At 34.4% G+C, this 17,806-nt stretch overlaps 1 pseudogene; it reads right to left on the bottom strand.

Moving 5' to 3' along the window:
* Nucleotides 1–48: 48 nt before the first annotated feature.
* Nucleotides 49–17,806, bottom strand: part of LOC119613663 — a 29,577-nt pseudogene continuing 11,819 nt past the window's right edge.

Here is a 17,806-nt window from a genome sequence, read left to right as displayed (position 1 = left end):
TTATTTTTATAATTTAAATACTACTTTTATACAAAACAAAACACAATATTAGGACAAGGCAACCAATACTAATTTAAACAAAAAAAAATTTTGGTTAAAATTTCAAACTTACCGGATTCTTCCCAATTATTGTTAGCAGCTGCATTATGGCCCAGGCTCACATTGATTTTTGTGGAAAAGCCATTAGACTGAGTTGAAGCAGCTGAGCCTAGTTCCTGTATACGTTCAGCACTGATTTTGACTTAAAGTATTCATTAAAGTTGGAGATTCGGATTTGTAGACTGAAAGATAAAATTGGAAATAAAAATTTTGCATATTATTTAGGAAGTTTTGTAATATACCTCTTTCGGTTTTTGTTGCAGTATTAACAGGTTTCAATTGCACACCCCATAGATCATCGGGTTTATCGATATTCTCACCCAATACATAGGGTTTGGGTTTAGCGGGTTTATTTTTTAAAATACCTCTTAGAGAGGTCATTTCATCGGTATCACAATCGGTGGTATCAACACCACTAGTAGAAGCATAACTACTGCGTGGAACTTTCGTTATAGGAAAATGTCGTGTCGTTGTTTGAGGGCAAAGTAACGGTAACATTAATACCGTTAGTATCTTTGGGTTCGGGTGAACCCACTAAAGGTGCCCGATAAGCTACTGTTGTGGAAGCTATTGTCTTCTTTTTACTATTATCATCTCCAAATAAAGTAACCCGGCATAGCCACGGAAGAGGCCACTACAGAGGAGTTGGAAGTTGCGGTGGTGGTTACAGTAGTGGCCGATTTCACTAGACTTTGTAAGGGTCCTACACTAGAACTGCGACTTCTGCGTCTACGAAAATTATTGGTAGGTGGGTGGTTTACTATCGGTTTCCACTATATTAACTCGTCCCGATTCGGGTAGCAAAATGTACTTCAGTTTACTAAACTCCACTCGTTTCTGTTGACCTCGGTCATTAGTGGTAGTGGATTCACTGGAGTGTATTAGTTTGGAATAGTTACCCGGTTCATAGAAACCATTCAAATGTATTTGGGTCGTCTGTCGGGAATTATCTTTAACATATTGGCTTTCATCCACCGCTATAGAATGCCTCTTCGATACCGCCGAATCTTCCTCAGGGGAATTTCTGATTCCTCATAGGATTTCTGTGGCCTATAGCGTCTTTGTACCGCTGGAACTGCAGCCACTTTAGCTGATTCTTCCAAAATGTACCACAGTACGATTAGCGGCTGCTGCTTCGGAAGTGGGTGACCAGTTTTGCAATTCTCCCGATCTTCCCAATCCACTATCCGTAGAAGCATCCATTCTTAGCATAGCCTTTTCGGGAGGAGACATTTTTCAAAACCATATGATTTACGTCTTATATGCCAGTCCGTAGAGTTAGTATCCCTATATTTCAAGCGAGATTCCAAACTATTGGTGGTGTGTTTACCACTAAGCTTCTTCCGCCTTATTGGTTACCCTATACCTTTCAGGACTTTTTTCGTAATTTCTTTTCAATTCGTTTGATCACTTACTATATGTTCCACCTCGGGATTTGCGTCGTTATTGGGTTGTTTAATATGAAAATCTTCCTTATATAAAGATTCATCAGATAATTTCTTCTTCAATTTTCCTCTAATCTCCTTAAGTGACTCGGCCGTTAGAAATGAACTACGTTTGGGTGTCAAAGGTGATTTGCATTCCTTATCACTGTTACCATTTAATATACTACTTAAGGCCGCCAAATCTACATGATTATTACGCATTACGGTATTTAGTCTGCGCCCGTTTTCCAACTCTGCTCTTATTTTCGAAACACTCACCGAGTTAGTGGGTAAATCGAGTGGTCGTCTTGTTGTTAAGGGAGAACTATATGATTGATTGGTTTTTGTGGACGATTGAAAAGATCTTCTTAATTTACTAACACGTCGCCACTCGGCTGGTTCTTCACTATCAACACCTTGTATATCCCACTCGGTGCTGAGGTCGTCAGTGGATATGGAACGTGATCGTTGTAGTGAATTTGTTATCGGTTCGTTGGGTATTTGTTGCCTTCGCAGATGACGTGAAGAGAGTCTGGAAAGAGAATGAAAGAAATTAGGGATTAGTATGTTAGTATTAGGATTAGTATTTAGTGGGAAAATTGTGAAAAATTTAGAACTGGAATAGAACTGAACTAGAACTGAACTAGAACTGAACTAGAACTGAACTAGAAGCTGAACTAGAAACTGAACTAGAACTGAACTAGAACTGAACTACGAACTGAACTATGAACTAGAACTGAAACTGAACTAGAACTGAACTAGAACTGAACTAGAACTTGAACTAGAACTGAATCTAGAACTGATACTAGAACTGAACCTAGAACTGAACTAGAACTGAACTAGAAACGGAACTAGAACTTGAACTAGAACTGAACTAGGAACTGAACTAGAATCTGAACTAGAACCACTAGAACTAGAACTGAACTAGAACTGAACTAGAACTGAACTAGAACTGAACTAGAACTGAACTAGAACTGAACTAGAACTCAACTAGAACTGAACTAGAACTGAACTAGAACTGAACTAGAACTGAACTAGAACTCAACTAGAACTGAACTAGAACTGAACTAGAACTGAACTAGAACTGAACTAGAACTGAACTAGAACTGAACTAGAACTGAACTAGAACTGAACTAGAACTGAACTAGAACTGAACTAGAACTGAACTAGACTGAACTAGAACTGAACTAGAACTGAACTAGAACTGAACTAGAACTGAACTAGAACTGAACTAGAACTGAACTAGAACTGAACTAGAACTGAACTAGAACTGAACTAGAACTGAACTAGAACTGAACTAGAACTGAACTAGAACTGAACTAGAACTGAACTAGAACTGAACTAGAACTGAACTAGAACTGAACTAGAACTGAACTAGAACTGAACTAGAACTGAACTAGAACTGAACTAGAACTGAACTAGAACTGAACTAGAACTGAACTAGAACTGAACTAGAACTGAACTAGAACTGAACTAGAACTGAACTAGAACTGAACTAGAACTGAACTAGAACTGAACTAGAACTGAACTAGAACTGAACTAGAACTGAACTAGAACTGATATGGAACTGAATTAGAACTGAACTAGAACTGAACTAGAACTGAACTAGAACTGAACTAGAACTGAACTAGAACTGAACTAGAACTGAACTAGAACTGAACTAGAACTGAACTAGAACTGAACTAGAACTGAACTAGAACTGAACTAGAACTGAACTAGAACTGAACTAGAACTGAACTAGAACTGAACTAGAACTGAACTAGAACTGAACTAGAACTGAACTAGAACTGAACTAGAACTGAACTAGAACTGAACTAGAACTGAACTAGAACTGAACTAGAACTGAACTAGAACTGAACTAGAACTGAACTAGAACTGAACTAGAACTGAACTAGAACTGAACTAGAACTGAACTAGAACTGAACTAGAACTGAACTAGAACTGAACTAGAACTGAACTAGAACTGAACTAGAACTGAACTAGAACTGAACTAGAACTGAACTAGAACTGATATGGAACTGAATTAGAACTGAACTAGAACTGAACTAGAACTGAACTAGAACTGAACTAGAACTGAACTAGAACTGAACTAGAACTGAACTAGAACTGAACTAGAACTGAACTAGAACTGAACTAGAACTGAACTAGAACTGAACTAGAACTGAACTAGAACTGAACTAGAACTGAACTAGAACTGAACTAGAACTGAACTAGAACTGAACTAGAACTGAACTAGAACTGAACTAGAACTGAACTAGAACTGAACTAGAACTGAACTAGAACTGAACTAGAACTGAACTAGAACTGAACTAGAACTGAACTAGAACTGAACTAGAACTGAACTAGAACTGAACTAGAACTGAACTAGAACTGAACTAGAACTGAACTAGAACTGAACTAGAACTGAACTAGAACTGAACTAGAACTGAACTAGAACTGAACTAGAACTGAACTAGAACTGAACTAGAACTGAACTAGAACTGAACTAGAACTGAACTAGAACTGATATGGAACTGAATTAGAACTGAACTAGAACTGAACTAGAACTGAACTAGAACTGAACTAGAACTGAACTAGAACTGAACTAGAACTGAACTAGAACTGAACTAGAACTGAACTAGAACTGAACTAGAACTGAACTAGAACTGAACTAGAACTGAACTAGAACTGAACTAGAACTGAACTAGAACTGAACTAGAACTGAACTAGAACTGAACTAGAACTGAACTAGAACTGAACTAGAACTGAACTAGAACTGAACTAGAACTGAACTAGAACTGAACTAGAACTGAACTAGAACTGAACTAGAACTGAACTAGAACTGAACTAGAACTGAACTAGAACTGAACTAGAACTGAACTAGAACTGAACTAGAACTGAACTAGAACTGAACTAGAACTGAACTAGAACTGAACTAGAACTGATATGGAACTGAATTAGAACTGAACTAGAACTGAACTAGAACTGAACTAGAACTGAACTAGAACTGAACTAGAACTGAACTAGAACTGAACTAGAACTGAACTAGAACTGAACTAGAACTGAACTAGAACTGAACTAGAACTGAACTAGAACTGAACTAGAACTGAACTAGAACTGAACTAGAACTGAACTAGAACTGAACTAGAACTGAACTAGAACTGAACTAGAACTGAACTAGAACTGAACTAGAACTGAACTAGAACTGAACTAGAACTGAACTAGAACTGAACTAGAACTGAACTAGAACTGAACTAGAACTGAACTAGAACTGAACTAGAACTGAACTAGAACTGAACTAGAACTGAACTAGAACTGAACTAGAACTGAACTAGAACTGAACTAGAACTGAACTAGAACTGAACTAGAACTGAACTAGAACTAGAACTGAACTAGAACTGAACTAGAACTGAACTAGAACTAGAACTGAACTAGAACTGAACTAGAACTGAACTAGAACTGAACTAGAACTGAACTAGAACTGAACTAGAACTGAACTAGAACTGAACTAGAACTGAACTAGAACTGAACTAGAACTGAACTAGAACTGAACTAGAACTGAACTAGAACTGAACTAGAACTGAACTAGAACTGAACTAGAACTGAACTAGAACTGAACTAGAACTGAACTAGAACTGAACTAGAACTGAACTAGAACTGAACTAGAACTGAACTAGAACTGAACTAGAACTGAACTAGAACTGAACTAGAACTGAACTAGAACTGAACTAGAACTGAACTAGAACTGAACTAGAACTGAACTAGAACTGAACTAGAACTGAACTAGAACTGAACTAGAACTGAACTAGAACTGAACTAGAACTGAACTAGAACTGAACTAGAACTGAACTAGAACTGAACTAGAACTGAACTAGAACTGAACTAGAACTGAACTAGAACTGAACTAGAACTGAACTAGAACTGAACTAGAACTGAACTAGAACTGAACTAGAACTGAACTAGAACTGAACTAGAACTGAACTAGAACTGAACTAGAACTGAACTAGAACTGAACTGGAACTGAATTAGAACTGAACTAGAACTGAACTAGAACTGAACTAGAACTGAACTAGAACTGAACTAGAACTGAACTAGAACTGAACTAGAACTGAACTAGAACTGAACTAGAACTGAACTAGAACTGAACTAGAACTGAACTAGAACTGAACTAGAACTGAACTAGAACTGAACTAGAACTGAACTAGAACTGAACTAGAACTGAACTAGAACTGAACTAGAACTGAACTAGAACTGAACTAGAACTGAACTAGAACTGAACTAGAACTGAACTAGAACTGAACTAGAACTGAACTAGAACTGAACTAGAACTGAACTAGAACTGAACTAGAACTGAACTAGAACTGAACTAGAACTGAACTAGAACTGAACTAGAACTGAACTAGAACTGAACTAGAACTGAACTAGAACTGAACTAGAACTGAACTGGAACTGAATTAGAACTGAACTAGAACTGAACTAGAACTGAACTAGAACTGAACTAGAACTGAACTAGAACTGAACTAGAACTGAACTAGAACTGAACTAGAACTGAACTAGAACTGAACTAGAACTGAACTAGAACTGAACTAGAACTGAACTAGAACTGAACTAGAACTGAACTAGAACTGAACTAGAACTGAACTAGAACTGAACTAGAACTGAACTAGAACTGAACTAGAACTGAACTAGAACTGAACTAGAACTGAACTAGAACTGAACTAGAACTGAACTAGAACTGAACTAGAACTGAACTAGAACTGAACTAGAACTGAACTAGAACTGAACTAGAACTGAACTAGAACTGAACTAGAAACTGAACTAGAACTGAACTAGAACTGAACTAGAACTGAACTAGAACTGAACTAGAACTGAACTAGAACTAGAACTGAACTAGAACTGAACTAGAACTGAACTAGAACTAGAACTGAACTAGAACTGAACTAGAACTGAACTAGAACTGAACTAGAACTGAACTAGAACTGAACTAGAACTGAACTAGAACTGAACTAGAACTGAACTAGAACTGAACTAGAACTGAACTAGAACTGAACTAGAACTGAACTAGAACTGTACCAGAACCGAACTAGAACTGATGTTTTAAAAATTTTTCGTATATTTCAAAGAATTAGAGAGTTGGTTTTGTTGCACGAAGTTGACATTCAAGAGCTACTTCATCTACGTTCCTCCGGTACTTGTCGAAGCTGATCGTTGCTAAACTCAAAACGAACTCAAAGGGAACATAGCTGCTTTACAAATAATAGTTGTAAGCGTATTAGTGTTGCCGATCACTGCTTTTATTATATTTTATAGTTTTCTGTCTATATATGGATACTATATGCTGAAGTTGGGCAATATGTATATCACAAGAAAGTTATTAAGAAGAGCTTTCTGTTGATGTACATATTGTTTAAGAAAACGATATCTTGACACACAACTTTTTAAAAGTAAAAAAACTTGAAATCCAGCAAATCTTTCGATTTCTTTTTAAATATTTTAATGTAATTTTCTTTCTCTCATTGAAATACGCATTTATCCAGAATCTTTGGATTGAAACCACTTGTAATACTCAATCAGTTAATAAAAACTTTACATATTAGCACATTTTTTTCACACCAACACAAAGAAACAAATATGACAGCAGAATTAATATGTAGTCAATAAATTCTATAAGTCGTATTTAAATTAATTTTATACGATTGAGGTAATTATTGCTTAAACTATTGAAATATTTAATTTGAATGAAATTTGTTTTAGAAAACTTATTAATCACACAAAAGTTATCGGGAACTATTTTTAGGAAATTTTCAAATTTTGCGAATTTTTTACCGCAAATTGCAGTTGTCCCATCGACTACAATGATCTGATGAATGTATAATTTGTGTTTTAAGAAAATAAAGACATTACAGGAAATTTTCGGAAAGTGTTTAAAATCACATTTAACTCCACTAGACCCACTTTTTTTCTTATAAATCACCCACACTTTTTCTTAATTAAAACTCCAATGTATGGCATTTTTTGACAAATATTTTCACAATATTTTGTTTTTTTTTAACATTATTTTATTATTCACAGTTTTAAGCTTTGACAAAATTGATTTTTAAGCGATCATCTTACCAAACCTCTCGAAAACACAATTAAAACTTAAATAAATGTAAAATAATAATTGTTAAAAAACCCCCAAACACTTTAAAATAAATTATTCATTAACGAAAAAATAACAAAAAAAAAAAAAACTCAAAATAATATTGAAAAGTCGAACTGAAATCATTCATTAAACAAAAAAAGCCAAAGAGAGAAAATAACAAGTAGGAATGTATAGTCGGGCATAGACGAATATATGATACCCTACACTAGTTATATGGAAACAGGGTTAGACAAAAGGACAGACAGACATAGAGACGGACAGACAGACAGACAGACAGACAGACAGACGGACGGACGGACGGACAGACGGAGGGACATGTCTTACTCTACTCAGAAAGTGATTCTTAGTCGATCGGTATACTAAAGGCGTAGGATCGAGTCTTTTGTGCTTAACATACATTAGCACAAACGCAAAAGGCTTTATATGGACATCTTGATAGCCAGGTGGTGGACAGACAGACTGACAGGCAGACGGACAGACAGACAGACAGACAGACAGACAGACAGACAGACAGACAGACAGACAGACAGACAGACAGACGGACGGACAGACATACAGACGGACATGCCTTATTCGACTCAAGGAGTGATTCTCAGTCCTTATATTGGGTGTAGAACAAAATTTTTGTGCGTAACAAACAACAGCACAAACTCAAAATACCTTCCCCACTATAGAGGTTAGGGTATAAATAATTTATGAAGGCTGTATAGCAGGGGTTACAAGAAGCTGATAATGAAGAAAAAATATTAAAAAAAAAACTATATAAAATAATATTACCGTAAACCATCATCATCAACAGCAGCAGCATCGTTGCTGTTGTTGTAGTTGTCATTATATTATAATGCCGGAAACTTTCCAAATCGACACGATGGTATGAATGTGGCAAATGCGTTGGTGTCATCTATCGTTTGTTTAAAATGTATTTGCTGTTGCTGCTGCTGATGATGATGATGTTGATTGGGAGACGACGAAGACTGCCTCTGCTGCTGTTGTAGATGACGAAGATCTGTTTCAGTTTTAACTAACATATGAACGAGATTCATCACTACTACTGCTGTGATTGCTGCTGCTACAACAATTGTTTGTTGAATTGTCACCTACGCGTGATTTCATTAAATTGTTGCTGCTGTTGTTGTAGCTGTTTTGTCTATATAAGGTAGGTTGCTGCCAAGATGGTCGTGTCGTTGTTGTAGTTGTTGGTGATGGTGTCGATGATGTTGTTGTCATGTTATTGTTGCTGTTGCCGCTGCCAACAATTGCATGTAGGCTTATTTATTTGTTGTTGCCATACTCTTGTGGGTGTTCATTGACGTTGAATTCGTTGTTGCTTGAGATGCAGTCGTGGAATTATTTGAACTATTCGATAGGCTGGAACTACTTTCTGTAATGAATAATGAAAAAGACAACAATGTCATATAGTTTTAGTTTGAAGACTTTGAATAACTGTTTTATATTTTTTGAGTTTAAATCTGTTTGAGGTGCTTTAGTTTCTTTCAGAAACTAAAAATCTTTATGATTGATTGTATACAGTGATGGCAAAAAGCTACTAAATATAACTGAACTAGAACTGAACAAGAACTAAACTAGAACTGAACTAGAACTGAAGTAGAACTGAAGTAGAACTGAAGTAGAACTGATAGAGAACTGAAGTAGAACTGAAGTAAAACTGAACTAGAACTGAACTAGAACTGAACTAGAACTGAACTAGAACTGAACTAGAACTGAACTAGAACTGAACTAGAACTGAACTAGAACTGAACTAGAACTGAACTGAACTAGAACTGAACTGAACTAGAACTGAACTAGAACTAGAACTGAACTAGAACTGAACTAGAACTGAACTAGAACTGAACTAGAACTGAACTAGAACTGAACTTGAACTGAACTAGAACTGAACTAGAACTGAACTAGAACTGAACTAGAACTGAACTAGAACTGAACTAGAACTGAACTAGAACTGAACTAGAACTGAACTAGAACTGAACTAGAACTGAACTAGAACTGAACTAGAACTGAACTAGAACTGAACTAGAACTGAACTAGAACTGAACTAGAACTGAACTAGAACTGAACTAGAACTGAACTAGAACTGAACTAGAACTGAACTAGAACTGAACTAGAACTGAACTAGAACTGAACTAGAACTGAACTAGAACTGAACTAGAACTAGAACTGAACTAGAAGTGAACTAGAACTAGAACTGAACTAGAACTGAACTAGAACTGAACTAGTACTGAACTAGAACTGAACTAGAACTGAACTAGAACTGAACTAGAACTGAACTAGAACTGAACTAGAACTGAACTGAACTAGAACTGAACGAAACTAGAACTGAACTAGAACTGAACTAGAACTGAACTAGAACTGAACTAGAACTGAACTAGAACTGAACTAGAACTGAACTAGAACTGAACTAGAACTGAACTAGAACTGAACTAGAACTGAACTAGAACTGAACTAGAACTGAACTAGAACTGAACTAGAACTGAACTAGAACTGAACTAGAACTGAACTAGACTGAACTAGAACTGAACTAGAACTGAACTAGAACTGAACTAGAACTGAACTAGAACTGAACTAGAACTGAACTAGAACTGAACTAGAACTGAACTAGAACTGAACTAGAACTGAACTAGAACAAAGAGAACTGAACTAGAACTGAACTAGAACTGAACTAGAACTGAACTAGAACTGAACTAGAACTGAACTAAACTGAACTAGAACTGAACTAGAACTGAACTAGAACTGAACTAGAACTGAACTAGAACTGAACTAGAACTGAACTAGAACTGAACTAGAATGAACTAGAACTGAACTAGAACTGAACTAGAACTGAACTAGAACTGAACTAGAACTGAACTAGAACTGAACTAGAACTGAACTAGAACTGAACTAGAACTGAACTAGAACTGAACTAGAACTGAACTAGAACTGAACTAGAACTGAACTAGAACTGAACTAGAACTGAACTAGAACTGAACTAGAACTGAACTAGAACTGAACTAGAAGAACTGAACTAGAACTGAACTAGAACTGAACTAGAACTGAACTAGAACTGAACTAGAACTGAACTAGAACTGAACTAGAACTGAACTAGAACTGAACTAGAACTGAACTAGAACTGAACTAGAACTGAACTAGAACTGAACTAGAACTGAACTAGAACTGAACTAGAACTGAACTAGAACTGAACTAGAACTGAACTAGAACTGAACTAGAACTGAACTAGAACTGAACTAGAACTAAACTAGAACTGAACTAGAACTGAACTAGAACTGAACTAGAACTGAACTAGAACTGAACTAGAACTGAACTAGAACTGAACTAGAACTGAACTAGAACTGAACTAGAACTGAACTAGAACTGAACTAGAACTGAACTAGAACTGAACTAGAACTGAACTAGAACTGAACTAGAACTGAACTAGAACTGAACTAGAACTAGAACTGAACTAGAAGTGAACTAGAACTAGAACTGAACTAGAACTGAACTAGAACTGAACTAGAACTGAACTAGAACTGAACTAGAACTGAACTAGAACTGAACTAGAACTGAACTAGAACTGAACTAGAACTGAACTAGAACTGAACTAGAACTAACTAGAACTGAACTAGAACTGAACTAGAACTGAACTAGAACTGAACTAGAACTGAACTAGAACTGAACTGGAACTGAATTAGAACTAAACTTAATTCAATATTAAACCTTTAGCCTTTTACTTTTCTCACTCACTACACTCTGCCTTATCATAAAACTTCAGCTTACATTTAACGGTTTTGTTGGTTATTATTTAAATTTATTTAAGAAAACATAAACAAAATAAAAAAAACATTGTGGGTGTTTAGACAGAATTTCATTAAAAAGAAATGTTTAATGTTATTTTTGCTTTTTTCTTTTAAAATAACAACAAATAACATTAATGGCATTTTAAGTTAATAAATGATCGTTGGTGTGATCTTTCTTTAAAAAAAAAAATTTGTTTTTATGTATTTTCCTTTCTCCTTGACTTATTTCAATCGAACGGAATTACCAGTCATTAACTAAACTTTCCTACTCTTCCCTCATCATGTTTCATTTAGTCTTTTATTCTTTAAGTCTAAACAGCAAAAGGTGTCATTTCATGCTGGTTCTTGTGATTATTCTTTTAACTTTTTTCAACTTGTTCTTTAATTTTTGTTAAATAACAATCATTTGATTTCACGCTTGACTATAAACAATGAAATTTAATAATTTCTTGTTGAGCATTATGTAAAAAAAAAATTAAAAAAAAAGTTCAATGTACTATAATATTTTATGAAAAAGGTTTTGGAAGTTTACATTTATTTGTTTTCGGAAGACAAGTGATATTTAGGAGTCAAAGGTTTAATTTTTAAATTGTAGGTAAAAGTGTTTGATGTTGTGTTTTCACAAAAAGTAGATTAATAGTTTTGTCGGGAAGTGATGCTGTTGGCAAGCTGAACTAGAACTGAACTAGAACTGAACTAGAACTGAACTAGAACTGAACTAGAACTGAACTAGACTGAACTAGAACTTAACTAGAACTGAACTAGAACTGAACTAAAACTGAACTAGAACCGAGCTAGAACTGAACTAGAACTGAACTAGAACTGAATTAGAACTGAACTAGAACTGAACTAGAACTGAACTAGAACTGAACTAGAACTGAACTAGAACTGAACTAGAACTGAACTAGAACTGAACTAGAACTGAACTAGAACTGAACTAGAACTGAACTAGAACTGAACTAGAACTGAACTAGAACTGAACTAGAACTGAACTAGAACTGATACTAGAACTGAACTAGAACTGAACTAGAAACTGAACTAGAACTGAACTAGAACTAACTAGAACTGAACTAGAACTGAAACTAGAACTGAACTAGAACTGAACTAGAACTGAACTAGAACTGAACTAGAACTGAACTAGAAACTGAACTAGAACTGAACTAGAACTGACTAGAACTGAACTAGAACTGAACCTAGAACTAGGAACTAGAACTGAACTAGAACTGAACTAGAACTGAACTAGAACTGAACTAGAACTGAACTAGAACTGAACTAGAACTGAACTAGAACTGACTAGAAACTAGAACTGAACTGAACTAACTAGAACTGACTAAAGCTAGCTTTCGAAGAGTTTATTTTAACTAACTTTGGAGAGATGGATTATGATGATCATTGAAATAAAAATTACCCTAAAAGTCTTGGCAGATAAATATTCGATATGATTTTTATAAACTACAATCTTTCCTATTGAATAATATTTAAAAGCCTTTATTTCCTCTTTGCAGGTTTTTGTCTTAAAGAAATTTTCAAATTATGTCATCAAAATTGTTAACTTTTTTGCAATAAAAAACGAAACAATAGAAGAAACAATATCGGTTTACATCATAATTCAGTCGAAAACCATTAACAACTTTTACGTTGACCTCGTTTTGTAATATGAAAACTAATGATCATTTCGTAAAAGAAAAATAAAAATAAATCGAAATAGTAATAGTAATTGTTTTCAAGTTAACATGTAAATTAACTTAAATCTTAATAACAATACGAGTATATAAATTTTTCAAATGGTATTTGCAAAAAAACCAAAGTCGATAATCATCATCTACTTACCATTAGATTACTTAACTTTAAACTTGGCGCCGTATCCAACAGAAATAATTGATTATTATTACTACAACTACCACTACTACTATCACGACTTAAGTTATTATTGCTGTGGCTGATGTTGTGGTGCGGATTATGGTGATGATGATGATGATTATGTGAGTCATGATCATCGTTACTATTTGCAAATACCGTAAATGAATGACGTTTGCTATAGTCGACGTTTTTCAAATTATTACGTTTATTCAATAAATAATGATCACGATCATTATTGTCTTCATTTAATGAATCGTCATCATGTTCGTTGTCATTATCGTCGCTTTGGTGATCATCATCTGTTGATTGTTGTTCTTGTACAATGTAATCATTGTCATGATCATGCTCATTATCATGATCATTATCACAAATATCCAATGTGGACATATTTTCCGTTAAATCTGGCCAATTTCTATTACGACTACTACTGCTAATACCATTAACTAAACTATAAGGGTATTGTTGTTGTTGTTGTTGCAACTTTTCTTGTGGCGTCTGCTGCTGCTGTTGGAACTGATCAAAATAATGTTGCTGATGATGGGGTTTATGATTAAAACCATTAGTCAATAATGTTGTTGTATTGGCAATGAAAGGAGTGGAGGTGGGTGAGGAAGATGAGGAAATTGTAGTGTTTTTCATATTGGAGGTATTGTTGGTAGTGTGTGTTTTTTGTTTAATACTATGTTTACTGTTGTGGTGATTTCTATTTGCTGGCTGTGGTATGGGTGATGTGTTTGCCGATAATAATAATGGTGATGCTGAGGCCGAGGACGTTGACCAACGCGATGATGTTGTCTGTCGTATCACTTGCAATGCTCCGCCAGCAGCAGTGCATGTTTGTAATACTTCTAATTGTTTGCGTTGTGTCTGTTGGGTGCCATTGGGTTGTGAGATATTTTGGGAATCGGATATCTGCAATGAGAGTTTGAGAAGAAGAAAAGGATGTGTCATGATAAGGATCAGGAAATGATTTTGTTGTAATTTATTTGAAATAATTTTTTGTTTATTTTTAATTAAGTCTAATTAAGAAATTAACCAATTAAATTGTTAAGTGTGTGTAGTAATTATTGTTGTTTCGTGTGCAAAATGCATGATTTATTATTAGAAATTTGCAGTAATGTGCATGTAAAATGGTTGAGGCAATTAATAGTAAATTTATCAAAATATTACAAGACTTTAAAAAATAAAAATTAGAGAATAATAAGATTTATTACTAGGAGTATATACTTTATTTGAGAACTGGAACTGAATTAGAAACGAATTGGAAGTGAATCAGATGAGAACTAGAAGCTAACTACAAGTGAGCTAGAATAGAAGTAGAACTGAACTAGAACTGCACTTAAACTGAACTAGAACTGCACTTAAACTGAACTAGAACTGACTAGAACTGAACTAGAACTGAACTAGAACTGAATTAGAACTGAACTAGAACTGAACTAGAACTGAACTAGAACTGAACTAGAACTGAACTAGAACTGAACTAGAACTGAACTAGAACTGAACTATAACTGAAATATAACTGAAACTATAATTGCACTATAACTGAACTATAACTGAACTATAACTGAACTATAACTGAACAAGAACTGAACTATAACTGCACTATAAACTGACCTAGAACTGAACTAGAACTGAACTAGAACTGAACTAGAACTGAACTAGAACTGAACTAGAACTGAACTAGACTGACTAGAACTGAACTAGAACTGAACTAGAACTGAACTAACTGAAAGAACTGAACTAGAACTGAACTAGAACTGAACTAGAACTGAACTAGAACTGAACTAGAACTGAACTAGAACTGAACTAGAACTGAACTAGAACTGAACTAGAACTGAGAACTGAACTAGAACTGAACTAGAACTGAACTAGAACTGAACTAGAACTGAACTAGAACTGAACTAGAACTGAACTAGAACTGAACTAGAACTGAACTAGAACTGAACTAGAACTGAACTAGAAACTGAACTAGAACTGACAGAACTGAACTAGAACTATAACTGAACTAGAACTGAACTGAACTAGAACTGAACTAGAACTGAACTAGAACTGAACTAGAACTGAACTAGAACTGAACTAGAACTGAACTAGAACTGAACTAGAACTGAACTAGAACTGAACTAGAACTGAACTAGAACTGAACTAGAACTGAACTAGAACTGAACTAGAACTGAACTAGAACTGAACTAGAACTGAACTAGAACTGAACTAGAACTGAACTAGAACTGAACTAGAACTGAACTAGAACTGAACTAGAACTGAACTAGAACTGAACTAGAACTGAACTAGAACTGAACTAGAACTGAACTAGAACTGAACTAGAACTGAACTAGAACTGAACTAGAACTGAACTAGAACTGAACTAGAACTGAACTAGAACTGAACTAGAACTGAACTAGAACTGAACTAGAACTGACTAGAACTGAACTAGAACTGAACTAGAACTGAACTAAAACTGACCTAGAACTGAACTAGAAACTGAACTAGAACTGCACTTAAACTGAACTAGAACTGAACTATAACTGAACTAGAACTGAACTAACTGAACTAGAACTGAACTAGAACTGAACTAGAACTGAACTAGAACTGAACTAGAACTGAACTAGAACTGAACTAGAACTGAACTAGAAACTGAACTAGAACTGAACTAGAACTGAACTAGAACTGAACTAGAACTGAACTAGAACTGAACTAGAACTGAACTAGAACTGAACTAGAACTGAACGTAGAACTGAACTAGAACTGAACTAGAACTGAACTAGAACTGAACTAGAACTGAACTAGAACTGAACTAGAACTGAACTAGAACTGAACTAGAACTGAACTAGAACTGAACTAGAACTGAACTAGAACTGAACTAGAACTGAACTAGAAACTGAACTAGAACTGAACTAGAACTGAACTAAACTGAACTAGAACTGAACTAGAACTGAACTAGAACTGAACTAGAACTGAACTAGAACTGAACTAGAACTGAACTAGAACTGAAGTAGAACTGAACTAGAACTGAACTAGAATTGAACTAGAACTGAACTTGAACTGAACTAGAACTGAACTAGAACTGAACTAGAACTGAATTAGAACTGAACTAGAACTGAACTAGAACTGAACTATAACTGAACTATAACTGAACATAACTGAACTAGAACTGAACTAGAACTAAACTAGAACTGAACTAGAACTGAACTAGAACTGAACTAGAACTGAACTATAACTGAACTAGAACTGAACTAACTGAACTAGAACTGAACTAGAACTGAACTAGAACTGAACTAGAACTGAACTAGAACTGAACTAGAACTGAACTAGAACTGAACTAGAAACTGAACTAGAACTGAACTAGAACTGAACTAGAACTGAACTAGAACTGAACTAGAACTGAACTAGAACTACTAGAACTGAACTAGAACTGAACTAGAACTGAACTAGAACTGAACTAGAAATGAAACTAGAACTGAACAGAACTGAACTAGAACTGAACTAGAACTGAACTAGAACTGAACTAGAACTGAACTAGAACTGAACTAGAACTGAACTAGAAGACTAAACTGAACTAGAACTGAAGAACTGAACGAGAACTGAACTAGAACTGAACTAGAACTGAACTAGAACTAACTAGAAGTGAACTAGAACTGAACTAGGAACTGAAATAGACTTTGCTATAAATTTCGAAAACTGTGGGTTGTTTCTAGTTTGTAGTTTATGAAATTGTCTAATTATTGCATGAATTAAATCAGACCAAGCAACATTGTATTTAAATTTACATTACCATGGCAGAATTGACCCTGTTTAGATTTTACATTGTTTTTAAAAACTGTTGTTATTATTAATACCTTATATTATGTATTAAATACACAACTTATCTTATAAAATTTTTTTCTGTTTTTTTTTTTTTTTTGTTTCATATCTGAGGCCATAGCTCATGCATGCAGTTGTTGCAAATGATATGAAACGGTTGTAAATATAAGACAAAGTTTATGGTCAAAGAGCAATAAACCAAAAAATATAAAACCAACTTTTAATAATAAAACAAAATACATAAATAAATAAAAATTGATAGACATAAAGGTTTTTTCTTATTAAATACACGATCAGCTGAACAAGCCTAGTTTTTGTTTTTGTATATATAGTTTTATAGATAAAATAAATGAGTCACAGTTTTTTTACAAAAAAAAAAAAAAAAGAAACTTATAAACAATAAAGGACATTTATTTTGTTAACAATTTTAAATATATAAACATTTTATAAAACTTGTTATTTTCTTTGTTTTGTAAGATCATTAAATTATTATGGCAAAGTTTAATAAAAAAAGCCCTCAATTTAAAATTGTAGTATTTTCTTTGAACTGTCTTTCTGTTAAACGTACAAATCCCTTAAAGCAACGCACGATTTGCTTAACTTAACAATATGAAACTCATTTTTCATCACATTTTGTTGTTGTTGTTACAGTTTTAAACTTAAGTTATGGCAAAACAAAGATTCATTATTTAGTTACCAAATTTTACAGCAAAAGC

This window comes from Lucilia sericata, unplaced genomic scaffold (genome assembly GCF_015586225.1).
Source record: "Lucilia sericata isolate MDLA Ls3-8-SP2 unplaced genomic scaffold, ASM1558622v1 Contig002237F_arrow, whole genome shotgun sequence".
Classification (NCBI taxonomy): Eukaryota; Metazoa; Arthropoda; class Insecta; order Diptera; family Calliphoridae; genus Lucilia; species Lucilia sericata.
Note: the sequence above shows the minus strand (reverse complement) of the source record. Positions and strands in the feature narration are given on the sequence as shown.